Source organism: Salvelinus sp. IW2-2015, linkage group LG9 (genome assembly GCF_002910315.2).
Source record: "Salvelinus sp. IW2-2015 linkage group LG9, ASM291031v2, whole genome shotgun sequence".
NCBI classification, from domain to species: domain Eukaryota; kingdom Metazoa; phylum Chordata; class Actinopteri; order Salmoniformes; family Salmonidae; genus Salvelinus; species Salvelinus sp. IW2-2015.
In genome coordinates, this window is record NC_036849.1 from 27,088,761 (window position 1) to 27,106,761 (window position 18,001).

General features: G+C 43.0%; 1 protein-coding gene across 1 annotated transcript in view; it reads left to right on the forward strand.

Annotated features, from left to right (window-relative positions):
- LOC111968377 (kinase D-interacting substrate of 220 kDa B) overlaps positions 1-18,001 on the forward strand; it is a 114,014-nt gene that overhangs the window by 73,476 nt on the left and 22,537 nt on the right.

Here is an 18,001-nt window from a genome sequence, read left to right on the forward strand (position 1 = left end):
TCCCTCACTACTCCTCCTTTTCGAGTGAAGAGGAGGAGGACCGCCGTTACAGAATCACCCACCATTCCAGAGCCAAGCAGCGGAGTAAACGGAGTAAGGACAGGAAAAGAAGAGGAATGGACTTGGGACGATATATTGGACGGAAAAGGTTGCTACACATGGGAGGAGACCTGGCTGGTAGGGATCGCCTCCCATGGGAACAGCTGGAGGCACGAGGAGAGCAGAGGCTACCGGAGAGAGGAACCGGAGTTATGAGGAACGCGTCTGGCACGGAACCAAGCCAACGCCGTGAGTAACACCCAAACATTTCTTGGGGGGGCTAAGAGGTAGTGGGCCAAGGGCAGGTAGGAGACCTGCGCCCACTTCCCAGGCTTACCGTGGAGAGCGGGAGTACGGGCAGGCGCCGTGTTACGCAGTAGAGCGCACGGTGTCTCCTGTACGAGTGCATAGCCATGCGGGTTATTCCACCTCCCCGCACTGTAGGCTAGATTGGGTATTGAGCCAGGTGTCATGAGGCCGCTCAACGCGTCTGGTCTCCAGTGCGTCTCCTCGCGGCCGGCATACATGGCACCTGCCTTACGCATGGTTTCCCCGGTTCGCCTACATAGCCCGGTGGCGGTTATTCCACCTCCCCGCACTGGTCGGGCACACCGGGAGCATTCAACCAAGGTAAGGTTGGCAGGCTCAATGCTCAAGAGAGCCAGTACGCTCGACCGGTCCGGTATTTCCGGCGCCACCTCCCGCCCCAGCCTAGACGATACCTACAGTGCCTACATTACCGCACTAGGCTACCAGGCGTCTCCTGACCCTGTTCCTCCTCCACGCCACTCTCCCTGTAGTGCGTGTATCTAGCCCGGTGCCTCCAGTTCCGGCACCACGCACTAAGCCACCTGTGCGTCTCCAGAGCCTGAACACACTGTATCTTCTCCCCCTACTAATCCTGATGTGCTTGTCCTCAGCCCGGTGTCACCAGTGCCGGTACCTCGCATCAGGTATAGAGTGGGCTTTGAGAATGCAGTGTGCCCTGTCCCTGCTCCCCGCACTAGTAGGAGGTGCTTATCCTTAGCCAGGTGCTCCAGTTCCGGCACCACGCACCAGTCTACAGTGCGCAGTATCCGGCCAGAGCCATCCGTCTCACCAGCGCCATCTGAGCCATCCGTCTCACCAGCGCCATCTGAGCCATCCGTCTCACCAGCGCCATCTGAGCCATCCGTCTCACCCAGCGCCACTGAGCCATCCGCTCCCCAGCGCCATCTGAGCCATCCGTCTCCCCAGCGCCGTCTGAGCCATCCGTCTGCAATGAGCCTGCAAAGCCGCCCGTCGCCGTGAGCCTGCAAAGCCGCCCGTCTGCCATGAGCCTACAGAGCCGTCCGCCAGACAGGAGCCGCTAGAGCCGCCCCCAGACAGAGCTCGCCAGAGCCGTCCGCAGACAGGATCTGCCAGAGCCGCCAACCAGACAGGACTGCCAGAGCCGCCAACCAGACAGGATCTGCCAGAGCGCCAACCAGACAGGATCTGCCAGAGCCGCCAACCAGACAGATCTGCCAGAGCCGTCAACAGACAGGAGCTCAAGCCGCAGCAACAGCGATCTGCCAGAGCCGTCAGCCGAGCCAGAGCTGCCAGAGCCGTCAGCGAGCCATTGAGCAGCCAGAGCCGTCAGCGAGCCATGAGCAGCCAGAGCCGTCAGCCTGCCATGAGCGTCGAGAGCCGCAGCCTGCCATGCAGCGTCGGGAGAAGCCGTCAGCCTGCCATGAGCGCTCGAGAGCCGTCAGCCTGCCAATGAGCGGGGCGAGAGCCCGCCAGCCCTGCCCCCATAGATCTCTCTCCCGCCTTGGAACCAAGGCGCAGCGAAGTTTGAACACATATTTATTTAACAAAAACAAATAAACGATCGTGAAGCTAAATAAACGATGTGCACACACACAGGCTACAAACGTTTAACATAGACACGAACTTGTATAAACTAACAAAATAACAAAACAGTGTAGACAGACCTATACGACGAACTTACATAAAACAACAAGAACGCACGAATAGGACGAATAGGACAAATAGACTACACAAACCGAACAAACCGTAACAGTTCCGTATGGTGCAAACAATACACAGACACGGAAGACAATCACCCACAAACAAACAGTGAGAACGCCCTACCTAAATATGACTCTTAATTAGAGGAAAACGCAAACCACCTGCCTCTAATCAAGAGCCATACCAGGCAACCCAAAACCAACATAGAAACAGATAACATAGACTGCCCACCCAAAACACATGCCCTGACCTAAACACATACAAAAACAACATAAAACAGGTCAGGACCGTTACATATAGTGTGTATATATAGTCTAGTGAGTGTGTATATGGTGTGTATATACAGTCTAGTGAGTGTGTGTATGGTGTGTATATATAGTCTAGTGAGTGTGCATATAGTGTGTATATATAGTCTAGTGAGTGTGTAGATGGTGTCTATATATAGTCTAGTGAGTGTGTATATGGCGTGTATATATAGTCTAGTGAGTGTGTGTATATATAGTCTAGTGAGTATGTATATGGTGTGTTTATATAGTCTAGTTAGTGTGTATAGGGTCAGTGCAAATAGTTGGGGTAATATTAATTGACTTTCTCAGTCTGGCTATTAGCAGTCTTATGATTTGTGGGTAGAAGCTGTCTCGAAGCTTGTATAGCCGATGCTCCGGTACCGTTTGCCGGATGGTAGCAGACTGAAAAATCTATGGCTTGGGTGGCTCTTTGGCACTTTTTCGCGCCTTCCTCTGACACCGCCTGGTATAGAGGTCCTGAATGTAAGGGAGCTCGGCCCCAGTGATGTACTGGGCTGTCCATACCACCCTCTAGCGCTTTGCAGTCAAGGGCGGTGTAGTTGGCATACCAAGCGGTGTTGCAGCCATTCAAGATGCTCTCGATGGTGCAGCTGTAGAACTTTTTGAGGATCCGAGGGGCCCATGCCAAATCTTTTCAGCCTCCTGAAAGGTAAAGGGCACTGCCATGCCCTCGTCACGACTGTGTTGTGTGTGGGCCATGTTAAGTTATTTTTTTAAATATATTTTCCTTTATTATTTTCCACTAACCCTACCACCCCTCCCCTAATTGGAGTAAACTAATGAACAACAACACTAAGGCTTCTACTTCCAGCTTATAAACACATTCTATTTGCCATATATTTTTCAACTGTGCTGTGATGTTTCACAAAAGTTCTGAACCTTTCTATTCTCATAGTTTCAACAGATTGTAAATTAAAGATAAACATTTTTGCTAAAAGTATTATTATATTATTGATCGATTGACTACGTCTTTTCAAATCACCCAGTAGTGCTATCTGCAGAGTTAGCTCCAGGTAAATGTTGCAATTCTTCAGCCATTCCTGGACCTGTGACCAAAAACAAGCTACATGTGGACAGTACCAAAACAAATGATCTCATGACTCTGTCTCTTTGCAGCAAAATCTGCAGGGCTGGGATGGTTGTATCCCCCATATACAGTATATATATAACATTCTATTGGTTGCACGTTTTGAATCCGGCTTCGTTTTGCATATCAGTTCATAAACCATGTGCCATGGAATCGGTACATTGAAAATTGCACAGCTGTCAATGTTTTGGTCCTTAAATTAAATTGGTATACTTTTTTATTTATCCTAATTTCTTTAATAATTTTGGTCTTAATGCAGTGCCGACAGACAAATTCCTTACTTTTTCCCCCTTCCACTTTCCTCTTCCATTTTTGCGGTAATGCTGCAGTTAGTTGGTTGTCATTTTGGGTAGAGCAGACATTTCCATATTTTCTTGTTAGCTGCATGTGTGACAATTCCACCAGTCCTATTTATGATATTATTTGCAAAGATTATACCTTTAAAAAAATCTAAAATTCTAATGTTTTTTTGATCAATTACTATATTTCAGTTTAACCACAATATTTGTTGTATTATATGTTCTGTCTTTTCTGGTGGATTAAACTGAAATTGCAACCAACTTTCTATGGCTTGTTTAGAAAATTGCGATATTTTGGAGATTATTTCATTTTCAAATAACCGAAAGTGAGAGGTTGTAATCTGAATAAAGGGAAAAGGGCCATTCTTGAACATAAGGTGAGACATTCTTACTAATTTGCTAGAGAACCAATTTGGATTGATGTATAACTTTTGTAAGACTGAAGTATTTAGTGAGGGGTCTAATGCTTTAAAATGTCTGGCTTGCCGTTCCAAATAAAATTGAATGTTTTTTTCTCAAATAATAAAAAAAAAACTGTTCGCTAGGTGTACAGTAGGCAAGACTATAAGCAAATAGGTAAACTGGGATATGACTAAAGAGTTAGTCGAAATTATTTTTCCACAAAAATACAGTTTTTTTCCTTTCCATGGTAGCAAGGTCTTATCTATTTTTTGCATACTTTCTATTAAAATGTATTGTAGTGAGATAATTTCTTTCTTTCGGGATATGTATATCGAGTGTGTTCACATCACCGTCAAACCATTTTATCTGTAAACTACACGGTAATGTAAAAGTTTTATTTTTTTGTGATCCAATACGTAATATAGTACACTAATCATAATTTGGTTTTAATCCAGAGAGGTTATAAAAAGTATCTAGATCCTCTATAAGGCTGTGGAGGGATCCAGATGGTGGATTTAAAAGAAAGCATGAATCATCAGCATACAATGACACCTTGTTTTTAAGCCCTGGATTTCTAACCCCTTGATATTATTGTTGGATCTGATTTTAATACCTAACATTTCGATGGCCATAATACATAGATATGCCGAAAGTGGACAACCTTGTTTTACTTCCCTTGACAGTTTAATACTTTCTGAGAAGTAGGCATTATTTACTATTTTACACCTATGCTTACTATACATAACTTTAACCCATTTTATAAGAGATTCTCGATAACTGAAATATTCCAGGAATTTATATATACATTCTAGTCGTACTTTTATAAAAAGCCTTTTCAAAGTCAGCAATGAATGCCAGGCCTGGTTTTCCAGATTTTTCATAGTGTTCTATTGTTTCCAGTACTTGTCTTATTTTATCTCCAATGTATCATCCATTTAAAAAAAAAAAACAGTCTGATTAGTATGAATAATATCCGAATTGGTGTATCAATACCTGTATCAATACCTGCAGTCACTACAATGATACAGGCATCCTTAACTCAGTTGCCGGAGGGGAAGGAAACCACTCAGGGATTTCACCATGAGGCCAAAGGTGACTTTAAAACAGTTACAGAGTTTAATGACTGTGATAGGAGAAAACTGAGGATGGATCAACAACATTGTAGTTACTCCACAATACTAACCTAATTGACAGAGTGAAAATAAGGAAGCATGTACATAATAAAAATATTCCAAACTGTTTGCAACAAGGCACTAAAGTAATACTGCTAAAATGTTGCAAAGAAATGAACTCTCCTGAATACAGAGTGTTATGTTCGGGGCAAATTCAATATAACACATCACTGGGTACCACTCTCATATTTTCAACCATAGTAGTGGCTGCATCACGTTATGGGTATGCTTGTGTGGAGCTAAGAATGGAGCTAAGCACAGGCAAAATCCTAGAATGAAAGATTCTTCAGTCTGCTTTCAACCAGACACTGGGAGATGAATAACCGAAAAACACAATGGCAAATCTACACTGCAGTCGCTTATCAAGAAAACAGTGAATGTTTCTGAGTGGCCAAGTTACAGTTTTGACTTAAATCTACTTGAAAATCTATGGCAAAACCAGAAAATGGGTGTCTAGCAATGATCAACAACCAATTTGACAGAGCTTGAAAAATTTGACAAAGAAAAATTGTCAAATTAAAGTTTGCATCACAACACTGAAGTGTAAGGGGCCTCCAAGTTTTTAAATGGACTGGATCTTTATATTTACCACCTGGGTCCTGTTTCAGTAATAATGCAATCAGGCCTTCTTGTTGAGTATCTGATAATCTACATTTTTTATAGGAGTGGTTAAAACATGCTAATAATGGTGCTCTGAGTATATAAAAAAAAAAAAGGTTTGGTATACCTCCACTGGTATGCCATCCAGCCCTGTAGTTTTCCCGGACTTAAAGGGTCTAATTGCATCAAGAAGTTCCTCCTCTGTAATTTGGCCTTCACATCAGTCTTTCTGTACAGCAGTTAATTTTACATTATTATTATTTTTTAAATCCATACAATAAACGTTGGTTAGTGGAGATGGAGGAGACCGAAACAAAGACATATGCTTAAAGTACTTTTCTTACTCTTTCAAAATATAATTTGGTGAACAACTTTCAGTAAATGTTCCATCCAGTTCGCTTTATTTTGATAATATATTACACTTGATCTTTCTTGAATAAGTTCCTCCATTTCTTTTTGTTTTTCCTCTAACTTATTCTGTGTCTATGGTACAGTTTGGTACAGTTTTTATTGCTATCTATCTGTACTCTTAGTCCTTCCATTGAGTACTGAATTGCATGGCCTCTAAAGGAACATCTGAAAAGTGTCCCAAACAATAAGGGATCTATTGTACCAATGTTATGTCGGAAAAATTCCATTATAAATTCTTCTGTCAAATCAAATTTATTTATAAAGCCCTTCTTACATCAGCTGATATCTCAAAGTGCTGTACAAAAACCCAGCCTAAAACCCCAAACAGCAAGCAATGCCGGTGTAGAAGCACGGTGGCTAGGAAAAACTCCCTAGAAAGGCCAGAACCTAGGAAGAAACCTAGAGAGGAACCAGGCTATGAGGGGTGGCCAGTCCTCTTCTGGCTGTGCCGGGTGGAGATTATAACAGAACATGGCCAAGATGTTCAAAAGTTCATAGATGACCAGCCGGGTCAAATAATAATCACAGTGGTTGTCAAGGGTGCAACAGGTCAGCAACTCAGGAGTAAATGTCATTTGGGTTCCATAGCCGCAGGCAGAACAGTTGAAACTGGAGCAGCAGCACGGCCAGGTGGACTGGGGACAGCAAGGAGTCATTAGGCCAGGTAGTCCTGAGGCATGGTCCTAGGGCTCAGGTCCTCCGAGAGAGAGAAAGAAAGAATTAGAGAGAGCATACTTAAATTCACACAGTACACCAGATAAGACAGGATAAATAATCCAGATATACCAGACTGACACTAGCCCCTGACACATAAACTACTGCAGCATAAATAATGGAGGCTGAGACAGGAGGGGTCGTGAGACACTGTGGCCCCGTCCGATGATACCCCCAGACAGGGCCAAACAGGCAGGATATAACCCCACCCACTTTGCCAAAGCACAGCCCCCACACCACTAGAGGGATATCCTCAAACACCAATTTACCATCCTGAGAGTCCGAGTATAGCCCACAATGATCTCCGCCACGGCACAACCCAAGGGGGGGCGCCAACCCCCTTGGGTTAAAAACAAGTTATCATCCAATAGGCTTTGATAAAATGTCCAATATCCTCACCCATGTGGAAATTCTGTAAGAGTAATGTATATGCCGGTTATTTGCTGGTCTGACCGCATTCTGTACCCTGTCAACACTTTTTTTTAAACTTTTGGTGCCAGCGAGAATGACATAAAATGGTAGTCAAGACAACTAGCTTAATTGAACCTTAGCCAAATACATTTAAACTCAGTTTTTCACAATTCCTGACATTTAATCCTAGTAAAAATTCCCTGTCTTAGGTCAATTAGGATCACCACTTTATTTTAAGAATGTGAAATGTCAGAATAATAGTAGTAGAGAATGATTTATTTCAGCTTTTATTTCTTTCATCACATTCCCAGTAGGTCAGAAGTTTACATACACTCAATTAGTATTTGGTAGCATTGCCTTTAAATTGTTTAACTTGGGTCAAACGTTTCGGGTAGCCTTCCACAAGCTTCCCACAATAAGTTGGGTGAATTTTTACCCATTCCTCCTGACAGAGCTGGTGTAACTGAGTCAGGTTTGTTGGCCTCCTTGCTTGTACACACTTTTTCAGTTCTGCCCACAAAGTTTCTATAGGATTGAGGTCAGGGCTTTGTGATGGCCACTCCAATACCTTGACTTTGTTGTCCTTAAGCCATTTTGCCACAACTTTGGAAGTATGCTTGGGGTCATTGTCCATTTGGAAGAACCATTTGCGACCAAGTTTTAACTTCCTGACTGATGCCTTGAGATGTTGCTTCAATATATCCACATAATTTCCCTTCTTCATGATGCCATCAAACCGTAGTCTGGCTTTTTTATGGCGGTTTTTGAGCAGTGGATTCTTCCTTGCTGAGTGGCCTTTCAGGTAATGTCGGTATAGGACTCGTTTTACTGTGGATATAGATACTTTTGTACCTGTTTCCTCCAGCATCTTCACAAGGTCCTTTGCTGTTGTTCTGGGATTGATTTGCACTTTTCGCACCAAAGTACGTTCATCTCTAGGAGACAGAACGCGTCTCTTTCCTGAGCGGTATGACGGCTGCGTGGTCCCATGGTGTTTATACTTGCGTACTATTGTTTGTACAGATGAACGTGGTACCTTCAGGCATTTGGAAATTGCTCCCAAGGATGAACCAGACTTATGGAGGTCGACAATTGTTTTATGAGGTCTTGGCTGATTTCTTTTGATTTTCAACTTAGTGCATGTAAACTTTTGACCCACTGGAATTGCGATACAGTGAATTGTAAGTGAAATATTCTGTCTGTAAACAATTGTTGAAAAAGGTACTTGTGTCATGCTCCAAGTAGATGTCCTAACCAACTTGTCAAAACTATAGTTTGTTAACAAGACATTTGTGGAGTGGTTGAAAAACGTGTTTTAATGACTCCAACCTAAGTGTATGTAAACTTCTGACTTCAAATGTATATCTCACTAGGTCAGGATATTTAAGCCTCCATATACAGTGCCTTCGGGAAGTATTCAGACCCCTTGACTTTTTCCTCATTTTGTTGTGTTTCAGCCTTCTTCTAAAATTGATTCAATAAAACATTTTCATCAGGGATCTACCCCTTAATGACAAAGCGAAAACAGGTTTTTAGATTTTGCAAATTTATTAAAAATTTAAAACTGAAATACCTTATTTACATAAGTATTCTGACCCTTTGCTATGAGACTCGAAATTGAACTCGGGTGCATCCTGTTTCCATTGATCATCCTTGAGATGTTTCTACAGTTTGATTGGAGTCCACCTGTGGTAAATTCTATTGATTGGACATGATTTGGAAAGGCACACACCTGTCTATATAAGGTCCCACAGTTGACAGTGCATGTCAGAACAAAAACTAAGCCATGAGGTCGAAGGAATTGTCTGTAGAGCTCCGAGACAGGATTGTGTCGATGCACAGATCTGGGGAAGCATAGCAAAACATTTCTGCAGCATTGAAGGTTCCCGAGAACACAGTTGCCTCCATCATTCTTAAATGGAAGAAGTTTGGAACCTCCAAGACTCTTCCTAGAGCTGGCTGCCCGGCCAAACTGAGCAATTGGGGGAGAAGGGCCTTGGTCAGGGAGGTGACGAAGAACCCGATGGTCACTCTGATAGAGCTCTAAAGTTCCTCTGTGGAGATGGGAGAATCTTCCAGAAGGACAACCATCTCTGCAGCACTCCACCAATCAGGCCTTTATGGTAGAGTGGCCAGACAGAAGCCACTCCTCAGTAAAAGGCACATGACAGCCCGCTTGGAGTTTTCCAAAAGGCACCTAAAGACTCTCAGACCATGAGAAACAAGATTGAACTCTTTGGCCTGAATGCCAAGCGTCATGTCTGGAGGAAACCTGGCACCATCCCTACGGTGAAGCATGGTGGTGGCAGCATCATGCTGTGGGGATGTTTTTGAGCGGCAGGGACTGTGACACTAGTCAGGATTGACGAGAGGGTGAACGGAGCAAAGTACAGAGATATCTTTGATGAAAGCCTGTTCCAGAGGGCTCAGGACCTCAGACTGGGGCGAAGGTTCACCTTCCAACAGGACAACGACCCTAAGCACGTAGCCAAGACAACGCAGCAGTGGCTTCGGTACAAGTCTCTGAATGTCCTTGAGTGGTCCAGCCAGAGTCCGGACTTGAACCCCATCAAACATCTCTGGAGAGACCTGAAAATAGCTGTGCAGCAACACTCCCCATCCAACCTGACAGAGCTTGAGAGGATCTGCAGAGAAGAATGAGAGAAGCTGCCCAAATACAGGTGTGCCAAGCATGTAGCATCATACCCAAGAAGACTCAAGGCTGTGATTGCTACCAAAAGTGCTTCAACAAAGTACTGAGTAAAGGGTCTAAATACTTATATAAATGTGATATTTCAGTTTTTTTATTTTTAATATATTAGCAAACATTTCTAAAAAACGTTTTTTGCTTTGTCATTATGAGGTATTATCTGTAGATTGATGAGGGGGGGGGGGGAACTATTTAATCAATTTTAGAATAAGGCTGTAACGTAACAAAATGTGTAAAAAGTTAAGGGGTCTGAATACTGTCTGAAGGCACTGTATACACTAGTTCCAATATATCCATGACATTTGTGATTTCCTTAAGTGCGTGATAGTGTATAGTGTTATTTCCTTTACGGTCCATAGAGGTATTTAAAACAGTATTATAATCTCCCACCATAATAATAGAGTATTGTATTGCTTGTACGTTTGATAAATGATTATATATATTTTCAAAGAAGCATGGATCATCATTATTTGGACCTTATAGATGAATGAGCCATTAACATATTTAAAATCATCAATCTACCTTGTGGAAAATTATTGTTAATTAATATCATCACCCCTTTTGAGTTTCTTTGTCCATGGGAGAAGTATGTTTCGCCCCCCCAGTCCTTTTTCCGCACAACTTCATCTAAAATTGTTGAATGAGTTTCCTGTAAACAATAGATATTATATTCCTTCTCTTTAGCCAGGTAAATACTGATAGTCTTTTCTTATTATCTGCTAAGCCATTAGGATTATAACTGGCTATACACATTTCACCATTTACCATAATGAGATACAAATATAAATTATATTTATCATAATATATGTTTGTAAACTTACCATTAAAAAGTACCATAGTGTTTGAGTGTCCATATAGCTGTACCATGATATTTGTATTGCTACTAAGTAAACCTCCAATTGTTCTCCACTAGTCCACCCGCTAAACTCCCCCTCCCCATCCCAAGTTCGATTGTCATCCCAGTGACCTTCAGACCACCCCTGTCCCTCCGGATACCAGGGCCCCCGAGAGACCGGGACCCATCCTTCGAAAAGAGAACACATTGCCACCCACAGAACAGAAGCAGATCAACTGCCAAAAGCATTTTAAACGCCCTCACCTCGATTTTTATTATATATAGTTATTACTAAATGTATATACAGTACCAGTCAAAAGTTTGGACAAACCTACTCATTCAAGAGTTTTTCTTTATTATTACTATTTTCTACATTGTAGAATAATAGTGAAGACATCAACACTATGAAATAACACATGAAATCATGTAGTAACCAAAAAAGTGTTAAACAAATCAAAATATATTTTATATTCGAGATTAAAAAGTAGCCACCCTTTGCCTTGATGACAGCTCTGCACACTCTTGGCATTCTCTCAACCAGCTTCACTTGGGGCTCCCGAGTGGCGCAGGGGTCTAAGGCACTGCATCTCAATGCAAGAGGCTTCACTACAGTCCCTGGTTTGAATCCAGGCTTAATCACATCCGGCCATGATTGGGAGTCCCATAGGGCGGCGCACAATTGGCCCAGTGTCATCCGGGTTTGGCCGGGGTAGGCCGTCATTGTAAATAAGAATTTATTCTTAACTGACTTGCCTAGTTAAATGAAGGTTAAATAAATTAAAATATAACCTGGAATGCTTTTCCAACAGTCTTGAAGGAGTTTCCACATGTGCTGAGCCCTTGGCTGCTTTTCCTTCACTCTGCGGTCCAACTCATCCCAAACCATCTCAATTGTGTTGAGGTTGGGTGATTGTGGAGGCCAGGTCATCTGATGCAGCCCTCCATCACTCTCCTTCTTGGTCAAATAGCCCTTACACAGGCTGGAGGTGTGTTGGGTATTGTCCTGTTGAAAAACGAATTATAGTCCCACTAAGCGCAAACCAGATGGGATGGCGTATCGCTGCAGAAGGCTGTGGTAGCCATGCTGGTTGAGTGTGCCTTGAATTCGAAATAAATAACATGCAGTGTCATCAGCAAAGCACCATCACACCTCCTCCTCCATGCTTCACGTTGGGAACTACACATGCGGAGATCATCCATTCTCCTACTATGTGTCTCACAAAGACACAGAGGTTGGAACCAAAAATCAAAAATTTGGACTCATCAGACCAAAGGACAGATTTCCACCGGTCTAATGTCTATTGCTCATGTTTCTTGGCCCAAGCAAGTCTCTTCTTCTTATTGGTGTCCTTTAGTAGTGGTTTCTTTGCAGCAATTAGACCATGAAGGCCTGATTCATGCAGTCTCCTCTGAACAGTTGATGTTGAGATGTGTCTGTTGCTTGAACTCTGTGAAGCATTTATTTGGGCTGCAATTTCTTAGGCTGGTAACTCTAATGAACTTACTGTGTCTAATCCCTTACATCTTTACCCCATACCAACAGATGTGGGATACACACACACAAACATACTCATACACACTCGACCCCTTTCCCCCACAAACAACCACAAGCTCAGATGTTCAACATTTTTCCATCCCCGAGCCCAACTCAAGAAAGGATTTAATGGGCAAATGCATATACAGTTGCAGCTTTTTGAGAAGGCATGTAAAATTTAGCAAAAATGTAGTAAAAATTGAGAGATTTTATTAACCAATGTTAGTCCTTGCTCATGGAGCTCAGACACACCCCTATACCCTGAAACACTCATACGCTGGTCCCCCGTTTTGACCATTTTCCCAAGCATCTCCGTGCTGTCAGACCTTTGATTATTTGTGCCAACAGGGCCACAGTAATTTGCCCCCCTTTCTGATTATCCGAGTGTGACCCCCTCCCAGTGGGTTACTGCAGCTAGTGTTGCCAGCACTGCTACTACCTGGGTGGGGGCACCCCACCGGAATCCCCACTGGCTAGGTACAAGGTCGTCAAGGTTCTCATTAGCAGCTTTGAGAATGTCCTTGTATATTATGCTCTCCCATCAGGGGGCCTTGGCTTTGTAGGACCAACCCTGCCAGGCAGGCTCAGAATCTTGAGGGGGCTGTGCTGCTCCAGTGGCTCTCTGGCTGCATTCATCTTTCTGTTTTGGCTGCGTATAGACTACTTACATTAGGCCCATAAAACAGATAAGGACTTCTCCTTAGTGTATGGGTCGCTCAGGTGGGTGTCTAGGGTATAGTGTTGGGGACTATACATGGGCTCTGGGATATGCAACCATTTTCCTTTTTCTCTCACTTAACTCCACACTTTTCCAAACACAAAAACACACACCCCACCTTCCATCACAATACACTTGCACATACCCACATACTGTGCCTTCTATGTCCCCTGTTTGCTGTGTTTTATCTCTACCATGTTGATTGAGTACTTTTGTGTTCCGGTTCCTTATATTAGATGTATTATTTAGCTAATTATGTTTTCTTCTAATGCTGACTTATCTATTTAATACTAATTATACTTTATTCTAATGCTGTCTTATCTATTTAATACTAATTATGTTTTCTTCTAATGCTGTCTTATCTATTTAATACTAATTATGTTTTCTTCTAATGCTGTCTTATCTATTTAATACTAATTATGCTTTCTTCTAATGCTGTCTTATCTATTTAATACTAATTATGCTTTCTTCTAATGCTGTCTTATCTATTTAATACTAATTAAGTCAAATTCTAATTATTTGAAAGATTCCTTATCTTGAATGGGATGGTGTAGTTGTATTTTATTTTTGTATCAATTGTTGTATTTTATTGTTTTCCTACATATTTTTTTATTACAATGCCTACCATGGATAGTATTGGGTGTTCCATTATTCGACTCCTCTATGGGAACTTTGTAATATTTAGAATAGCCATGGAATAGTCTTTGTTTCTCAGAAAATTTGGTTATATACAGTTTATTGATTACGAAAGCTATACGTTTCCCTTTTAATCTATTCTGCTTGAAGATTGGGTACAGAACTTTGCGCCGTTCTGCAATTTCCTTCAGGAACTGATCATTAATTCCTATTTTCGGGCCAGCAAGTCTTTTACTCAGGCTTTTAACCATTTATTTTATCTCTGAAGAATTCAAATTTGGCAGCGATTGGGTGCTCATATCTTTTTCCGAAACGCTGTACACGTTCGAGTTAAATTTTGTCGACACCATCACCTGGGCTCTGTAGCGCTGTAAAATAGAATTATTTTACCACACTTTCAGGATCTTCACCCTTCTTTTACTTTGATAGCAGTAAGTATCAGATTTCTTCTCATAGACCTAGTCTATGAAATGTTTGTTTCAATCTCATTGACTGTCCCTTTCAGCTTGTTTGTTTGTTTCTCCATTGTAACAGCGTATTCGTCACTCATCTCCAGGCTCACCTTCAACTCCTTTATATCTTTACTGACTAATTCATGTATGCACAGTTTATCATTGATCGATTTTAACAGATCTCCTTACCATTCCCGGTTGTGAAAAGCATAAATCATCTGTGTCCGTCAAGGAGTCGCGTTTTCTTTTGGGGATTGGTTCTCCATGTTTACCCTCTGTTATGTTTGGATGTTGATTGTTTTGGTAATGTTGGTCGATACATTTCTCTAGCCTTATAATTTGTTTTGTGTTGTTATTATTACGTTTTCATCTGCACCGAGGTGTTCAGTCCACCTTACTTTGCCCATGTTAAGTTCTTAGTGATGTAGACGCCAAGGAACTTGAAGCTCTCGACCCGCTCCACAACAGCCCCGTCGATGTGGATGGGGGCCTGCTCTTCCCTCTTTCTCCTATAGTCCACGATCAGCTCCTTGGTCTTACTGACGTTGAGGGAGAGGTTGTCGTCCTGGCACCACACTGCTAAGTCTCTGACCTCCTCCCTGTATGCTGACTTATCGCCGTCGGTGATCAGGCCTACCACCGTTGTGTCGTCAGTAAACTTGATGATGGCTTTGGATTTGTGCTTGGCCACGGAGTCGTGGGTGAACAGGGAGTACATAAGGGGACTAAGCACACACCCCTGAGGGGCCCCCGTGTTGAGGGTCAGTGTGGCGGAGGTGTTGTTGCCTACCCTCACCACATGGGGCCGACCTGTCAGGAAGTCCAGCATTCAGCTGCAGAAGGAGGTGTTCAGTCCCAGGGTCCCTAGCTTGGTGATTAACTTGGAGGGGACTATGGTGTTGAACGCTGAGCTGTAGTCTATCAACAGCCTTCTCACATAGTTATTTCACCTCTTGTCCAGGTGGGAGAGAGCAGTGTGAAGAGCAATTGAAATTGTGTCATCTGTGGATCTGTTGAGGTGGTATGTGAATTGGAGTTGGTCTAGGGTGTCTGAGATGATAGTGTTGATGTGTGTCATGACCAGCCTTTCAAAGCACTTCATAATTACAGATGTGAGTGCTACAGGGGACATAGTCATGTCAGAAGGTTACCTTGGAACTATTGGGAACAGGGACAATAGTGGTCAGTTTGAAACATGTTGGGATTACAGAGTGGGACAAGGAGAGATTGTAAATGTCTGTGAAGACGCCTGACAGCTGGTCATGCTTTGAGAGACGCGCCCTGGTATTCAGTCATCTGATTGTTAACCTCTTTAAACGTTTTGCTCATATCGGCCACAGAGAGCGAGATCACACAGTCATCTGGAGATCACACAGTCATCTGGCGCAGGAGACGTGTTGGTAGAAGTGAGGTGGTGTAATTAGCAAAATTGTTGCTTACTCATTGATCTGCAACCAAATGCATTTGAATGCTGCCAAAGACTCTCACACAACAGTCGATCAGCTATCCAGCTCAAAGGGCTGACGTCACTATCAGCAGAGATGCTATTTAGTGTGAATGACGCAATGCTCACCTACTCATTTATTGGCCACATGGTGTTTGGGACAATTCCGGGCTGTCACACGGGCGTCACTGTGCGCTGAGCTGGTCAGTTAATACAAATGATGTATCTATCCACCATAACAGTTGTTACCCTGGACTTAGTGTGATGGCACCATGCTGTTAGTGACCACAGTGTTACACTGAGTCTGTCTGTTGACCAGCAGAGACCGCCTTTGTCATGGTGGTCACAGGGACAGAAAGGTGACCAGTGACTCTCTGGCCAGTTATCCATTCTAATAAATTTAGTATTTTAGGACAATTCTTATGTGTATGAGATGAGTGCATGTGTGTATGCTTGTTGTATCTTTGTGTTGATGTTTACATGTGTCTTCATCTTAGTGTGTGTGTATGCTTGTTGTGTCTGTGTGTTGATGTTTACATGTCTCTTCATCTTAGTGTGTGTGTATTTGTCTTGTATTCATCTGTGTGGTGTGTGTGTGTGTGTGTGTGGTGTGTGTGTGTGTGTGTGTTGTGTGTGTGTGTTGTGTGTTGTGTGTGGTGTGTGTGTGTGTGTGTGTGTGGTGTGTGTGTGTGTGTGTGTGTGTGTGTGTGTTGTGTGTGGTTGTGTGCGATCTCCTCTGTTAGCCCACCTTCCACTCTGGAAGGTGACCAGTGCCCTGTCCTCCTGGCCGTCATCCATTCTCTGGAAGGTGACCGTGCCCTGTCCCTCCCTGGCCAGTCATCCATTCCTCTGGAAGGTGACCTATACCCTGTCCCTAGCCAGTCATCCATTCCTCTGGAAGGTGACCTATACCCTCGTCCCTTAGCCAGTCATCCATTCCTCTGGAAGGTACCTATACCCCTGTCCCTAGCCAGTCATCCATTCCTCTGGAAGATGACCTACATTTGAAATCGGAAGTTTACATACCTTAGCCAAATACATTTAAACTCAGTTTTTCCACAATTCTGACATTTAATCCTAGTAAAAATTCCCGTTCTTAGGTCAGTTAGGATCACCACTTTATTTTAGAATGTGAAATGTCAGAATAATAGTAGGGAGAATGATTTATTTCAGCTTTTATTTCTTTCATCACATTCCCAGTGGGTCAGAAGTTTACATACACTCAATTAGTATTTGGTAGCATTGCCTTTAAATTGTATAACTTGGGTCAAACGTTTCGGGTAGCCTTCCACAAGCTTCCCACAATAAGTTGGCTGAATTTCGGCCCATTCCTCCTGACAGAGCTGGTGTAACTGAGTCAGGTTTGTAGACCTCTCTTGCTCGCACACGCTTTTTCATTTCTGCCCACATATTTTCTATAGGATTGAGGTCAGGGCTTTGTGATGGCCATTCAAATACCTTGACTTTGTTGTCCTTAATCGATTTTGCCACAACTTTGGAAGTATGTTTGGGGTCATTGTCCATTTGGAAGACCCATTTGCGACCAAGCTTTAACTTCCTGACTGATGTCTTGAGATGTTGCTTCAATATATCCACATAATTTTCCTGCCTCATGATGCCATCTATTTTGTGAAGTGTACCAGTCCCTCCTGCATCAAAGCACCCCCACAACATGATGCTGCCACCCCCGTGCTTCACGATTGGGATGGTGTTCTTCGGCTTGCAAGCCTCCCCCTTTTTCCTCCAAACATAACGATGGTCATTATGGCCAAACAATTATATTTTTGTTTCATCAGACCAGAGGACATTTCTCCAAAAAGTCTGATCTTTGTTCCCATGTGTAGTTGCAAACCGTAGTCTGGCTTTTTTATGTCAGTTTTGGAGCAGTGGCTTCTTCCTTGCTGAGCGGCCTTTCAGGTTATGTCGATATAGGACTCATTTTACTGTGGATATAGATACTTTTGTACCTGTTTCCTCCAGCATCTTCACAAGGTCCTTTGCTGACCCACTGGAATTGTGATACAGTGAATTATAAGTGAAATAATCTGTCTGTAAACAATTGTTGGAAAAATGACTTGTGTCATGCTCAAAGTAGATGTCCTAACCGACTTGCCAAAACTATAGTTTGTTAACAGGAAATTTGTGGAGTGGTTGAAAAACAAGTTTTAATGACTCCAACGTAAGTGTATGTAAACTTCTGACTTCAACTGTATACCCCTGTCCCTAGCCAGTCATCC